Below are 6,000 nucleotides of genomic sequence, written 5' to 3' on the forward strand. Positions count from 1 at the left end.
GACGCGTCATAGCATGCAAAGTGGAATATAACGCTAAATAAGGTCAAAAACCTCACAATTTAGCATGTTGAAAAAACAAAAATGGCTGGAAACGACATATTATAGCTTGCAGAGACGCGTCATAGCATGCAAAGTGGAAATATAACGCTAAATAAGGTCAAAAACCTCAAAATTTAGCATGTTGAAAAAATGCCAAAAATCGCATACTATACTATGGCGAAAAATGTCAAATTTTGACCCGTCCCAAAAATGGCTGGAAACGACATATTATAGCTTGCAGAGACGCGTCATAGCATACAAAGTGGAAATTAGGGTTAAAAAAAGGTCAAAAACCTCACAATTTAGCATGTTGAAAAAATGGCCAAAAATCGCATACTATACTATGGCGAAAAATGTCAAATTTTGACCGTCCAAAAAATGGCTGGAAAACACATTATTATAGCTTGCAGAGACGCGTCATAGCATACAAAGTGGAAATTAGCGCAAAAAAAAAAGGTCAAAAACCTCACAAATTTAGCATGTTGAAAAAATGGCCAAAAATCGCATACTATACTATGGCGAAAAAAATGTCAAATTTTGACCCGTCCAAAAAATGGCTGGAAAACGACATATTATAGCTTGCAGAGACGCGTCGTCATATAGCATGCAAAGTGAAATATAACGCTAAATAAGGTCAAAAACCTCACAATTTAGCATGTTGAAAAAATGGCCAAAAATCGCATACTATACTATGGCGAAAAATGTCAAATTTTGACCCGTCGTTCCAAAAAATGGCTGGAAACGACATTATTATAGCTTGCAGAGACGCGTCATAGCATACAAAGTGGAATATAACGCTAAAAAAGGTCAAAAACCTCACAAAATTTAGCATGTTGAAAAAATGGCCAAAAATCGCATACTATACTATGGCGAAAAATGTCAAATTTTGACCCGTCCCAAAAATGGCTGGAAACGACATATTATAGCTTGCAGAGACGCGTCATAGCATGCAAAGTGGAATATAACGCAAAAAAATCATAATTTAAGGTCAAAACCTCAAAATTTAGCATGTTGAAAAAATGGCCAAAAATCGCATACTATACTATGGCGCGAAAAAATGTCAAATTTTGACCCGTCCCAAAAATGGCTGGAAACGACATATTATAGCTTGCAGAGACGCGTCATAGCATACAAAGTGGAAATTAGGGTTAAAAAAAGGTCAAAAACCTCACAATTTAGCATGTTGAAAAAATGGCCAAAAATCGCATACTATACTATGGCGAAAAATGTCAAATTTTGACCCGTCCAAAAAATGGCTGGAAACAACATTTTATAGCTTGCAGAGACGCGTCATAGCATGCAAAGTGGAAATATAACGCTAAAAAGGTCAAAAACCTCAAAATTTAGCATGTTGAAAAAATGGCCAAAAAATCGCATACTATATACTATGGCGAAAAATGTCAAATTTTGACCCGTCCCAAAAAAATGGCTGGAAACGACATATTATAGCTTGCAGAGACGCGTCATAGCATACAAAGTGAAAATTAGGGTTTAAAAAAGGTCAAAAACCTCACAATTTAGCATGTTGAAAAAATGGCCAAAAATCGCATACTATACTATGGCGAAAAATGTCAAATTTTGACCCGTTCCAAAAAATGGCTGGAAACAACATTTTATAGCTTGCAGAGACGCGTCATAGCATGCATACAAAGTGGAAATTAGCGCTAAAAAAGGTCAAAAACCTCACAAATTTAGCATGTTGAAAAAATGGCCAAAAAATCGCATACTATACTATGGCGAAAAATGTCAAATTTTGACCGTCCCAAAAAAATGGCTGGAAACGACATATTATAGCTTGCAGAGACGCGTCATAGCATGCAAAGTGGAATATAACGCTAAATAAAGGTCAAAAACCTCAAATTTAGCATGTTGAAAAAAAATGGCCAAAAATCGCATACTATACTATGGCGAAAAATGTCAAATTTTGACCCGTCCCAAAAATGGCTGGAAACGACATATTATAGCTTGCAGAGACGCGCGTCATAGCATACAAAGTGGAAATTAGGGCTAAAAAAGGTCAAAAACCTCACAATTTAGCATGTTGAAAAAATGGCCAAAAATCGCATACTATACTATGGCGAAAAATGTCAAATTTTGACCGTTCCAAAAAATGGCTGGAAAAACATTTATAGCTTGCAGAGAGCGCGTCATAGCATGCAAAGTGGAAATATAACGCTAAATAAGGTCAAAAACCTCAAATTTAGCATGTTGAAAAAATGGCAAAAAATCGCATACTATACTATGGCGAAAAATGTCAAATTTTGACCCGTCCCAAAAATGGCTGGAAACGACATTATAGCTTTATAGCTTGCAGAGACGCGTCATAGCATACAAAGTGGAAAATTAGGGGCATACTATACTATGGCGAAAAAAAGGTCAAAAACCTCACAATTTAGCATGTTGAAAAAATGGCCAAAAATCGCATACTATACTATGGCATGTCAAAAAAAATGTCAAATTTTTTGACCGTTCCAAAAAATGGCTGGAAACAACATTTTATAGCTTGCAGAGACGCGTCATAGCATGCAAAGTGGAATATAACGCTAAATAAGGTCAAAAACCTCACAATTTAGCATGTTGAAAAAATGGCCAAAAAATCGCATACTATACTATGGCGAAAAATGTCAAATTTTGACCCGTCCCAAAAATGGCTGGAAACGACATATTATAGCTTGCAGAGACGCGTCATAGCATACAAAGTGGAAATTAGGGTTTAAAAAAGGTCAAAAACCTCACAATTTAGCATGTTGAAAAAAATGGCCAAAAATCGCATACTATACTATGGAAAAATGTCAAATTTTGACCCGTTCCAAAAATGGCTGGAAAAACATTTATATAGCTTGCAGAGACGCGTCATAGCATGCAAAGTGGAATAAACGCTAAAAAAGGTCAAAAACCTCACAATTTAGCATGTTGAAAAAATGGCCCAAAAATCGCATACTATACTATGGCGAAAAATGTCAAATTTTGACCCGTCCCAAAAATGGCTGGAAACGACATATTATAGCTTGCAGAGACGCGTCATAGCATGCAAAGTGGAAATAACGCTAAAAAGGTCAAAAACCTCAAAATTTAGCATGTTGAAAAAATGGCCAAAAATCGCATACTATACTATGGCGAAAAATGTCAAATTTTGACCCGTCCCAAAAATGGCTGGAAACGACATATTATAGCTTGCAGAGACGCGTCATAGCATACAAAGTGGAAAAAGGGTTTAAAAAAGGTCAAAAACCTCACAATTTAGCATGTTGAAAAAATGGCCAAAAATCGCATACTATACTATGGCGAAAAATGTCAAATTTTGACCCGTCCCAAAAATGGCTGGAAACGACATATTTTATAGCTTGCAGAGACGCGTCATAGCATACAAAGTGGAAATTAAGGCTAAAAAGGTCAAAAACCTCAAAATTTAGCATGTTGAAAAAATGGCCAAAAATCGCATACTATACTATGGCGAAAAAATGTCAAATTTTGACCCGTCCCAAAAATGGCTGGAAACGACATATTATAGCTTGCAGAGACGCGTCATAGCATACAAAGTGGAAATTAACGCTAAAAAAGGTCAAAAACCTCACAATTTAGCATGTTGAAAAAATGGCCAAAAATCGCATACTATACTATGGCGAAAAAAAATGTCAAATTTTGACCGTCCCAAAAATGGCTGGAAACAACATTTTATAGCTTGCAGAGACGCGTCATAGCATGCAAAGTGGAAATATAACGCTAAATAAGGTCAAAAAACCTCAAAATTTAGCATGTTGAAAAAATGGCCAAAAATCGCATACTATACTATGGCGAAAAATGTCAAATTTTGACCCGTCCCAAAAATGGCTGGAAACGACATATTATAGCTTGCAGAGACGCGTCATAGCATACAAAGTGGAAATTAGGGTTTAAAAAGGTCAAAAACCTCACAATTTAGCATGTTGAAAAAATGGCCAAAAATCGCATACTATACTATGGCGAAAAATGTCAAATTTTGACCGTTCCCAAAAATGGCTGGAAACGACATTTTATAGCTTGCAGAGACGCGTCATAGCATGCAAAGTGGAATATAACGCTAAATAAGGTCAAAAACCTCAAAATTTAGCATGTTGAAAAAATGGCCAAAAATCGCATACTATACTATGGCGAAAAATGTCAAATTTTTGACCCGTCCCAAAAATGGCTGGAAACGACATATTATAGCTTGCAGAGACGCGTCATAGCATACAAAGTGGAAATTAGGGTTTAAAAAAAAGGTCAAAAACCTCACAATTTAGCATGTTGAAAAAATGGCCAAAAATCGCATACTATACTATGGCGAAAAATGTCAAATTTTGACCCGTCCAAAAAATGGCTGGAAACAACATTTTATAGCTTGCAGAGACGCGTCATAGCATGCAAAGTGGAAATTAGCGAAAAAAAAAGGTCAAAAACCTCACAATTTAGCATGTTGAAAAAATGGCCAAAAATCGCATACTATACTATGGCGAAAAATGTCAAATTTTGACCCGTCCCAAAAATGGCTGGAAACGACATTTTATAGCTTGCAGAGACGCGTCATAGCATGCAAAGTGGAAATATAACGCTAAAAAGGTCAAAAACCTCAAAATTTAGCATGTTGAAAAATGGCCAAAAATCGCATACTATACTATGGCGAAAAATGTCAAATTTTGACCCGTCCCAAAAATGGCTGGAAACGACATATTATAGCTTGCAGAGACGCGTCATAGCATACAAAGTGGAAATTAGGGTTAAAAAAGGTCAAAAACCTCACAATTTAGCATGTTGAAAAAATGGCCAAAAAATCGCATACTATACTATGGCGAAAAATGTCAAATTTTGACCCGTTCCAAAAAATGGCTGGAAACGACATTTATAGCTTGCAGAGACGCGTCATAGCATGCAAAGTGGAAATATAACGCTAAAAAGGTCAAAAACCTCAAATTTAGCATGTTGAAAAAATGGCCAAAAATCGCATACTATACTATGGCGAAAAATGTCAAATTTTGACCCGTCCCAAAAATGGCTGGAAACGACATATTATAGCTTGCAGAGACGCGTCATAGCATACAAAGTGGAAATTAGGGTTTAAAAAGGTCAAAAACCTCACAATTTAGCATGTTGAAAAAATGGCCAAAAATCGCATACTATACTATGGCGAAAAATGTCAAATTTTGACTGTTCCAAAAAATGGCTGGAAACAACATTTTATAGCTTGCAGAGACGCGTCATAGCATGCAAAGTGGAAATTAGCGCTAAAAAAGGTCAAAAACCTCACAATTTAGCATGTTGAAAAAATGGCCAAAAATCGCATACTATACTATGGCGAAAAATGTCAAATTTTGACCCGTCCCAAAAAATGGCTGGAAACGACATATTATAGCTTGCAGAGACGCGTCATAGCATGCAAAGTGGAATATAACGCTAAAAAAGGTCAAAAACCTCAAAATTTAGCATGTTGAAAAAATGGCCAAAAATCGCATACTATACTATGGCGAAAAATGTCAAATTTTGACCCGTCCCAAAAAATGGCTGGAAACGACATATTATAGCTTGCAGAGACGCGTCATAGCATACAAAGTGGAAATTAGGGTTTAAAAAGGTCAAAAACCTCACAATTTAGCATGTTGAAAAAATGGCCAAAAATCGCATACTATACTATGGCGAAAAATGTCAAATTTTGACCGTCCAAAAAATGGCTGGAAACAACATTTTATAGCTTGCAGAGACGCGTCATAGCATGCAAAGTGGAATATAACGCTAAATAAGGTCAAAAACCTCAAAATTTAGCATGTTGAAAAAATGGCCAAAAATCGCATACTATACTATGGCGAAAAATGTCAAATTTTGACCCGTCCCAAAAATGGCTGGAAACGACATATTATAGCTTGCAGAGACGCGTCATAGCATACAAAGTGGAAAATTAGGGTAAAAAAAGGTCAAAAACCTCACAATTTAGCATGTTGAAAAAATGGC

The sequence above is a fragment of the Plectropomus leopardus genome, chromosome 11 (genome assembly GCF_008729295.1).
Source record: "Plectropomus leopardus isolate mb chromosome 11, YSFRI_Pleo_2.0, whole genome shotgun sequence".
NCBI classification, from domain to species: Eukaryota; Metazoa; Chordata; class Actinopteri; order Perciformes; family Serranidae; genus Plectropomus; species Plectropomus leopardus.